The sequence below is a fragment of the Rhamphochromis longiceps genome, linkage group LG2, assembly GCF_057381845.1.
Source record: "Rhamphochromis longiceps isolate RC_006_pf linkage group LG2, R_longiceps_female_GT1.1, whole genome shotgun sequence".
NCBI lineage: Eukaryota > Metazoa > Chordata > Actinopteri > Cichliformes > Cichlidae > Rhamphochromis > Rhamphochromis longiceps.
Window position 1 is genome coordinate 16,475,207 of NC_140558.1, and position 10,102 is coordinate 16,485,308.

General features: G+C 45.5%; 1 pseudogene; it reads right to left on the bottom strand.

Annotated features, from left to right (window-relative positions):
• Positions 1–6,188: 6,188 nt before the first annotated feature.
• LOC146677103 (uncharacterized) lies at positions 6,189–9,863 on the bottom strand (annotated as a pseudogene).
• Positions 9,864–10,102: the final 239 nt, after the last annotated feature.

Below are 10,102 nucleotides of genomic sequence, written 5' to 3' on the forward strand. Positions count from 1 at the left end.
TTAAAATAGTTACGCAAAATGGGCCGTGCCCGCTCAGACCAGTTTTAAAGGGTTAAAAAGCGGCACAACTAATGGGTCTATGCGAACTAATTTGCAATGTGCACTGCTGGCCGGCCATTTATTTTTTAATGCATCTTCTCACATTAATTCACTGCGTGTCGTGCCCAGAGCTGGACTGTGAAAAAAAATCAACCGGGGCATTTTGACTACAGACCGGCTCACCAGGTATTGGATATATAGGTATAGGAAAAGCCATAAAGCCTTTGAATGAAAACAGACGCTGTTGTGACAGTGATGTACACTGTCTTGTTGGTATATGTATGATTTCTATACATTTTACATCAGATAAAAATTTTGGTTGTAAGATTCAGATAATTATTTATTAAAAGCTAGACATTTTAAATGAGAATAAGAAAGAAAAGTATTTCTTTGTACCCCCCTTTCCCTGTTAATGCCCTACCTGGCCCCCTGGCAAAACTTTGCTAGACCCGCCCCTGCACAGTTACCAGCTGTCAGCTACTTAGAAAAGGATCCTGGTGTTATTTGCCTCTCAGAAACAGTTCATAACTTCCCTTCAACTCATTCATGTCACCTAAAAGGTAAACCTGTTTCTCAATCACCTGATTAGCCCTGATGATTCAGTAAGGACATCTCCTGGTTTCATCTTCCCCTCTCACCACATATCCTATCATATCTCACCCACTCATCCACATATCACATATCATGACCAGCAGCGTTTACTGTGGTTCCAGCAAACATCAGCTGATACTAGATATTATTAAATGGTAAATGGACTAATTCTTATATAGCGCTTTTCTACTCTCCCGGAGTACTCAAAGCACTTTATACAACATGCCTCATTCAACCATTCACACAAGCACTTCTAAACATTCATAAACATTCACACTCCAATGAACGCATCGGAGAGCAATTTGGGGTTAATATTTGGCATGCAGACTGGGGAAGCCAGGAATCAAACCATCAACCTTCCAATCAGTAGCTGACCTGCTCTACTGCCTGAGCCATAGCCACCCCCATAAATTCTAACAACAGCTGATCAATCTTAAACATGCTGCTGTTGTTTAGCGCGACATCCGCTGATTTCCTCTTTCTGCCGCAAAGTGGGAGATAAACAAACAAGAGAGATGGGACTTGCGACAGAAAAGCTGATCAGCTGATCATTGATCAGTTTCATGATTGAAGTTGCAACAGAAGAGGGAGGGGGAGGGAATGAGAAAAAAGAGGCAGCTGACAGCGTAAAGACGCTGAATAACTCCAGCTTTGTGTCTTTTTCCATTGTAGCTGAAGTACGGAATAAACTGTGTTCCTTTTCACCTCAATACAAAACGCGTAATATTTTCTCTTAATACGGGACGATTCCGTTTTTAATAGGATGGTTGGCAACTCTACTAACTAACCTTAGGAATAAAATAAAGTTCACTATCAGTAACATCATAGCATCCGCCCAGCAGTATATAAACTCCGTCATGCTAGCTATTACGCAGTATGAGTTATTGTAACTTACAGTAAAAAGTCATCACAACCAAAATAAACTACACCTAAACTTGGTTTATATCTGACCCAGATAGACTGCAGGTCATAACTTCTTACCTGAAGTTCAGTTCACCGCCTTGGGTCTCTCCTCCTCCTGCATCCCCTTTCCCTCATCCACCTGCTGGCCTCTGTGGAAGCTCCGCAATAGCCACTACCAAACAACTGAGTTATTTTTACACATCTGCCAGCATCTGGCCAATCCACCATCCCAGTATGCCCGATGCCCAGTCCAGCTATGGCCGTGCCATCAGCTAACCTTTCGCGTGCCAGCTGTGGCACACATGCCCAGGGTTGCCGACCCCTGATCTATAGAGAGACAGGGACACTGTTACTGTAAACGTGTTATAGTGTTTGATAGTGTCTCCAGGATGGTGGAAAGCTTTTCATGTTTCATGATGGAATAAGCTTTTTTTTTTTTTTATTAATGGCAGGATTGCCAGGCCTCACCATGTCAACGACAGGCCAAAAATATTGTTCTTGTTAAGTTTCTTATACTTTCCTTTTAATGGGTTGAAAAAAGAGTTCTCTAAGACACAAACTGCTGAAGTAAGACAAGTTATCATTACACACGAACATATTTTTTAGTGTTTTTCAAATTCAAATTTTATTTGTCACACACACACAACCATACACAGTATGACATGGGGGTGAAATGCTTGTAGCTGTACAATGCCCGACCATTAAATGACACTTAAGAATTTACAGTAAAGAATGTGCAAATAGCAGAAGAGATTATAAAGATTATAAATTATAGGAATTATACGATTATAGGAAATGTGTGGTGGTGCGTGTGGTGATGTGTGTGAGAGTCCAGTCTTATAGTGACGTGTGTGGGAGAGTCCAGTCCTACACCTGGTTCAGGGCCCGAATAGCCTGGGGGAAGAAGCTCCTCCTCATTCTCTCTGTTTTGGCCTTAAGGGAGCGGAAGCGCTTCCCAGACCTCAACAGTGAGAAGAGTCCATTGTTGGGATGGGAGAGGTCCATCATAACCTTCCTAGCTTTGGACTTGCACTGCTTGGTGTAGATGGACAGCAGGTCAGGGAGCACTGATTGAATGATGCGTTCGGCTGAGCGCACCACTCTTTGCAGATCTCGTCTGTCCTGGTTGGTGCTGTTCCCAAACCAGGTGCAGATGTTTCCCGTCAGGATGCTCTCGATGGTGCAGGAGTAGAAGTTCTTGAGCACCTTCAGTGGCAGATGGAAGTCTCTAAGTCTTCTGAGGAAGAAGAGACGCTGACGGGCTTTCTTAACCAGGGTGTTGATGTGGCAGGACCATGACAGGTCCTGAGTGATGTGGACACCCAGGTATCGGAAACTGTCCACTCTCTCCACTTGCGTGCCATTGATGATGAGGGGTTTGTAATTCCTCACCTGCTCTGTAGTGAAGTCCACGATCAGCTCCTTAGTCTTGCTGATGTTTAGGAGGAGGTTATTCTCCTGGCACCAGGTCTCCAGGTTCCTAATCTCCTCCAGGTAGGCCATCGATGTTGATGCGGAGATCAGGCCCACAACAGCAGTGTCGTCAGCAAACTTGACAATGGAGGTGGTGTCTGATGTGGCTACACAGTCATAAGTGTACAGTGAGTACAGCAGGGGGCTTAAAACAAAGCCCTGAGGCACTCCAGTGCTGAGTGAGATGGAGGGAGAGACTTGTTTTCCCACCCTCACTGATTGTCTGTGAGGGTGGGGTGTCTGTCTGTGAGGAAGTTGAGGATCCACTGACACAGTTCGAGCTGAGTCCTAGATCCCTCAACCTGGTGAAAAGCTTAGAGGGAATTATTGTGTTGAATGTTGAACTGTAGTCCACGAACAGCATCCTAACATAATTCCCTCTGCCAGTGTCTAGGTGACTCAGTGATGTGTGGAGCAGGTGAGATATGGCATCGTCTTTGGAACGATTAGTCCGGTAAGCAAACTGGAGTCGATGGTGGCAGGAAGTGAATAAGTGATGTGATCTCTCATCAGTCTTTCAAAGCACTTCATCACAATTGAAGTCAGTGCTACTGGACGGTAGTCATTGTGGCAAGTGGGCTGTTGTTTCTTTGGAACAGGAACAATAATGGACTGTTTGAAGCACGTGGGAACCACAGCTTGGGCCAGGGAGAGGTTGAAGATCTCCGTGAACACCGGTGCTAGCTGGTCAGCGCAGGCTCTCAGAACCTGGACAGGGATTGCATCTGGTCCCGCTGCCTTCCTGGTGTTCACCCTTCTGAAGGTGTTCCTCACGGCATGCTCTGTGATGATGAATGCATTTTCTTCACTGGTGCACTCCGAGCGCGTGCAGCCGTTTGTTGTTTTAATTGCTGCGGCGTCGAAGCGAACATAAAACGTGTTCAGCTCATCAGCCAGTGAAGCATCGGCATTCATCATTGAAGAAGCTGGTCGTTTATAGTCCATTATAGTCCGCAGTCCTTCCCACAGGCTCCTAGAGTCGCACTGTCATAGCTGTGACTCTAGTTTTTCCCTGTAGCTCCGCTTTGCCTTTCTGACCGTGCTGCGCATTTGGTAGGACGCAGCCTTGTAGGGGCTGAGCCTTGTAACAGTTCTTGAACGGGGTGTAGCAGTGGTCTAATGTCCTAGTGCCCAGGTGGGGCAGTTGATGTGCTGGTGAAGGTTGTGAAATGTCCATTTGAGATTCACTCTGTTAAAATCTCCCATAACAGTGAGTGCGGCATCTTGGTGAAGTGTTTGTTGATGTGTGAGAGCCTCATGTAGCTCACATAAGGCAGTGTCCGAGTCCGCGTGAGGCGGAATGTAAACAGTGCAGGCAATGACCGCAGTGAATTCCCGAGGGAGATAGAAAGGGATCAAAAGTTCCAGATTGGGCGAGCAAGAGTGTGTGAGTGGGGAGATGTTTGTGTTGTCGCACCATCTGTTGTTCACCATCAAACACACTCCACCACCTCTTTTCTTCCCCGACTCCATTGTCCTGTCCATGCGGTAAACCGAAAAGAACCCCTTCAGTTCAGTTCCTCTGGTCAGTAACTACATGAATATACAGTGGGGGGGAACTATTTAGTCAGCCACCAGTTTTGCAAGTTCTTCCACTTAAAAAGATGAGAGTAATTTTCATCGCAGGTATATCTCAACGATGGCAGACAAAATGAGAAAAAAAATCCAGAAAATCACATTGTCTGATTTTTAAAGAATTTATTTGCAAATTATGGTGAAAAAAAAATATTTGGCCACCTACAAACAAGCAAGATTTCTGGCTCTCACAGACCTGTAAATTCTGTGAGAGCGGATGGTACCTGGGGTACAGAGTACGCTTGGGGAGTGTGATTGTGTGTACAGTATTTATGTCTGTCTTCACGTTGGGTGAGTGCTGAGTAATTGCATATGAGAGCATGAGGGTGGGAATGGATGTTTGTATCTGTGTGTGCCTGTTTGTCTGTGTCTATATGTCAGGTTGGGTATCAGACGCCACCTCTCTAGGGACATCTCAGGCCCTCCAAGGTATGGAGGCCTATCTCCCCCCACCACTTCCCCCTGCCAGTGGCAGATGCTCTCAGACATCAGTGCGTTGGTGGTTCTTTGTTTCCGGGGATGGGCGTCCAGGTACGCACCGGCTCACTCCTGGTGGCTGTTTGTCTGGGCCTGGAGCCTGGGGCTCGCTCGGGCCCCTTTGGGGGTGGGGTGCCCTCGGCCTCTCGGCCTGGGGCTCGGTCACTCTGGCACAGCTGGCTGCCAGCGGAGCTCACGGGCATGTCACTGCAACCCCCCCCCCCCCGGCTTCTGCTCTGCGGCTGCTGAGTGACCCCTCACCTGGGGCTCTCCTCAGCTCTTTCCAGGAGAGTGGCACGGTTGCCCCTCCGAGGGTCTTCCTTGGTCTCTTGTGCTCTGAGGGCCTCTGGATGTCTGGAGCCTGGATCTCCTCCATACCTGCTTCATGCCCTGGAGGACGGGGCTATGCCCCCCCCCCCCCCCCACACCCTCTAGCAGATCATTACATGAAGGAACCTTTTAAATACAAGCGCGCTCATGCTCACAGGTGTACACACGGGTGCTCACACACACAAACGACACCCTTTTTGGCTCCTACCTCAAACCACACTGTGGCGCTGTTGATCCTATGTGCTGCACAATAATATTCAATATTTAGTATTTACTGTTATATTCACATAGATCATCACGATGATGTTGTTTATTATATTGCTCTCTTTTTTGGGGGGTTGTTTTCTCTTTTTTCTTTCTCAACAGGTGATCCAGGTGATTGATATATGTATTTTTTGTCTGTTTGTTTTGTTGGTTTTTGTTTTTTACCCTTTATCACCATTCCTCTTCCCCGCTGTTTTTCTTTCCCTCTTTCTTTCTCCGTTTTCTTTACCCCAGTCATGTCTGTCCCTTGTGTAGCAAGTGAAATTAAAATAAAATAAACAATAAAAGCAAAGATGAATCAAATAGACCATTACGGCAAGGCCGGGATGGTCAGTAAGTAAATCCGTTGGGCATCTTTCTTTGCCTTTAGACAATAATTCTGATGGCAAAAGAACCAAACGGTACAGGCGAAAAAAATAAAATAAAACAAAAGGAACAATAAATAAGAGATTGGGAAATATATTTGAATCTGTCGTACACAAAATGCTATGATTCACATAAATAAAAATAAAATAAAATGCATGATGGATGAAACTTTACATTACCTTATCAAGGCAGTCAACCCCTTCTTCGTTCTTTTTGTAGCCCTGGATCATAAGGGGCTTCCCTCTGTGGTGCTGACAGCGGGATCTTTGTGTAGCGTGCTCATCTGCATGACATTTCTATTGTTCTTGTGTGTGTGTCAGTGAAAGCACATTTTGCTGAGAGTGCCTCACTTCCAGTGTTGAGAAGGTTACTTTTAAAATGTATTCGATTACAGAATACAGAATACATGCCCTAAAATGTATTCTGTAACGTATTCCGTTACGTTACTCAATGAGAGTAATGTATTCTGAATACTTTGGATTACTTAACATATTATCATGCATTTTACAACTACGTGAATGTACTATTGCTATGTGATTTATTACTATTACTGGAGGTAAAGGGACCTCTGGCTAATACGTCGGGTTCGTGTCGGGCTCGTAGCCGAAAAATAGCTTTACTTTGTTGTGTGCTTGCGAGAGACAGAGAGAGGCCTTGAAAGGCTGCTGCAACGGAACTTATTGTTTAGGAGGAAAACACGAACAAAGCGTACAGTCGAGTCTTAATAGCTTACTTACAACTGGGCTCGTCAGGCACTTTTCTTGGCTACAGTGGTTATTATTACATTTACATGCTTCCAGCTCCCGTTTTTGCTCGATGACAACTAGTACTTTTCGACTCTCCTTTTTCTACCACCTCGTGCTCACAGACACATAACGAGTATGGCAGTCCATTCTCCCTGCAGCACGGACTACACTGCCCATGAGGCTACATTCTTTAGAGCTATAACTGTAGCATTCTGCCTATTAGCTTAGCACAACAATGACAAAAAGGCGCTCTCTCACCCAGGAAACACGCAGAGCGAGAGCGTCACTCTGTAACCATGGCAACCGTAACGCTGTCGCCTGGAACTACTGTCAAACAAAACCGAAACAGTCCTGACCCACCACAATATGAAACAGGAAAGTACCCCCGTGTAATCCATTTATTTCAACAAAGTAACTGTATTCTAAATACCACCTTTTTAAACGGTACCTGTAACGGAATACAGTTACTCATATTTTGTATTTTAAATACATAACCGCGGTACATGTATTCCATTACTCCCCAACACTGCTCACTTCCTCTGGTCAATACCTGTGCAGGGGGAAGTTCAGGCTTGCCCTGGTTTTTTTCATCCCTGCCAGTACTGGGTTTCCCCATGTATACCTTCATATTCCAGGCATACAGTGGGGCAAAAAAGTATTTAGTCAGCCACCGATTGTGCAAGTTCCCCCACCTAAAATGATGACAGAGGTCAGTAATTTGCACCAGAGGTACACTTCAACTGTGAGAGACAGAATGTGAAAAAAAAAGCCATGAATCCACATGGTAGGATTTGTAAAGAATTTTTTCGTAAATCAGGGTGGAAAATAAGTATTTGGTCAATAACAAAAATACAACTCAATACTTTGTAACATAACCTTTGTTGGCAATAACAGAGGTCAAACGTTTACTATAGGTCTTTACCAGGTTTGCACACACAGTAGCTGGTATTTTGGCCCATTCCTCCATGCAGATCTTCTTGAGAGCAGTGATGTTTTGGGGCTGTCGCCGAGCAACACGGGCTTTCAACTCCCGCCACAGATTTTCTATGGGGTTGAGGTCTGGAGACTGGCTAGGCCACTCCAGGACTTTCAAATGCTTCTTACGGAGCCACTCCTTTGTTGCCCGGGCGGTGTGTTTTGGATCATTGTCATGTTGGAAGACCCAGCCTCGTTTCATCTTCAAAGTTCTCACTGATGGAAGGAGGTTTTGGCTCAAAATCTCACGATACATGGCCCCATTCATTCTGTCCTTAACACGGATCAGTCGTCCTGTCCCCTTGGCAGAAAAACAGCCCCATAGCATGATGTTTCCACCCCCATGCTTCACAGTAGGTATGGTGTTCTTGGGATGCAACTCAGTATTCTTCTTCCTCCAAACACGACGAGTTGAGTTTATACCAAAAGTTCTACTTTGGTTTCATCTGACCACATGACAGTCTCCCAATCCTCTGCTGTGTGTGCTCATCCATGTGCTCTCTGGCAAACTTCAGACGGGCCTGGACATGCACTGGCTTCAGCAGCGGAACACGTCTGGCACTGCGGGATTTGATTCCCTGCCGTTGTAGTGTGTTACTGATGGTGACCTTTGTTACTTTGGTCCCAGCTCTCTGCAGGTCATTCACCAGGTCCCCCTGTGTGGTTCTGGGATCTTTGCTCACCGTTCTCATGATCATTTTGACCCTACAGGATGAGATCTTGCGTGGAGCCCCAGATCGAGGGAGATTATCAGTGGTCTTGTATGTCTTCCATTTTCTGATGATTGCTCCCACAGTTGATTTTTTCACACCAAGCTGCTTGCCTATTGTAGATTCACTCTTCCCAGTCTGGTGCAGGTCTACAATACTTTTCCTGGTGTCCTTCGAAAGCTCTTTGGTCTTGGCCATGGCGGAGTTTGGAGTCTGACTGTTTGAGGCTGTGGGCAGGTGTCTTTTATACAGATGATGAGTTCAAACAGGTGCCATTCATACAGGTAACGAGTGAGGGACAGAAAAGCTTCTTACAGAAGACGTTACAGGTCTGTGAGAGCCAGAGATTTTCCTTGTTTGAGGTGACCAAATACTTATTTTCCACCCTAATTTACGAATAAATTCTTTACAAATCCTACCATGTGAATTCATGGATTTTTCTTTCACATTCTGTCTCTCACAGTTGAAGTGTACCTCTGGTGCAAATTACTGACCTCTGTCATCATCTTAGGTGGGGGAACTTGCACAATCGGTGGCTGACTAAATACTTTTTTGCCCCACTGTAGCTGCTCCTTGCATCACATGCTGTCGAGATGTTTATTCCACATTTCCCTGGTTTGCTTGGAATGTACACCTTGAAGGAACAGCGACCTCTGAAAGGAACCAGGCACTTATCAACTGTCACCTCAGGGCCTGGATTGTACATATGTGGTAGGCGCTCCAGCCACCTGTCCCAGATGTTCCTCATGGCAGCCAGTTTGTCATTTCTCCAGCGAACAGGTCTTGTATCTCTGTTATCAAATTGAATAATTCTTGAAAGGACATGAAACTGTTGTAAGGACATAGTTACCCGGAATATAGGTCGGCCAGACTCTGCATCCCACAGACTTTTTGTAGCCTCAATGTTTGAGCAATATACTCCTGCTAAAATCAACAGGCCTATGTAGGCTTGGAGGTCTAGCAGGTCGATTTCTCTCCAGGTGTCCCCAAACACACTTTTTCCTTCTAGGTTTGTCATTTCCAGTATAATTCCCTCAATTGACTCTGGTAAAACGAACTTGAAGCTGGACTTGATGTCATCCACATAAGTTATTGGATACCGTGTTGGCCCTGGCGTCATATTTATGACTTCCACTCTCGCTCTACTTCCTCTGACCTGGGGGGATAAAGACCAGAGCAAGTGTCCACTCTTGGACTGGAATGTCTCCTCAGGTGCCTGTTCTTCAGGTGCCGCTCCCTCTCCATCTGTACACTGGTCAGTCTCCTCAAAGTCTGCATCAAAATCTGTGTTGTCCTCCACTTCTGACACATCCTCCTTTATCTCTGGTTCAATTTCAGTGCCCTCTTCATCATGTCCAAAAACCTGGACCAGAACCTCTTTGACAGATAACCGCTTGGTCAGTTGCCTGCTCATTGTGCTCAGAGAAAATGGAGTGCAAGGCAAACATCAAGCTATATATATATATATATATATATATATATGGGGTCTGTGTGAAGATGATACATTAGTCTGGAAGGTGTGGTTCAGGTAGGGGATAGGCACATTCAGTGCCTTTCAGTGGGTCATTAAGAGGGAGTAGTCAGTGGGTCGTTCAGTGAGTCGTTCATTGGGTCATTCAGTCAGTGAGTGAGTGGATACCCATTCATTTCCTA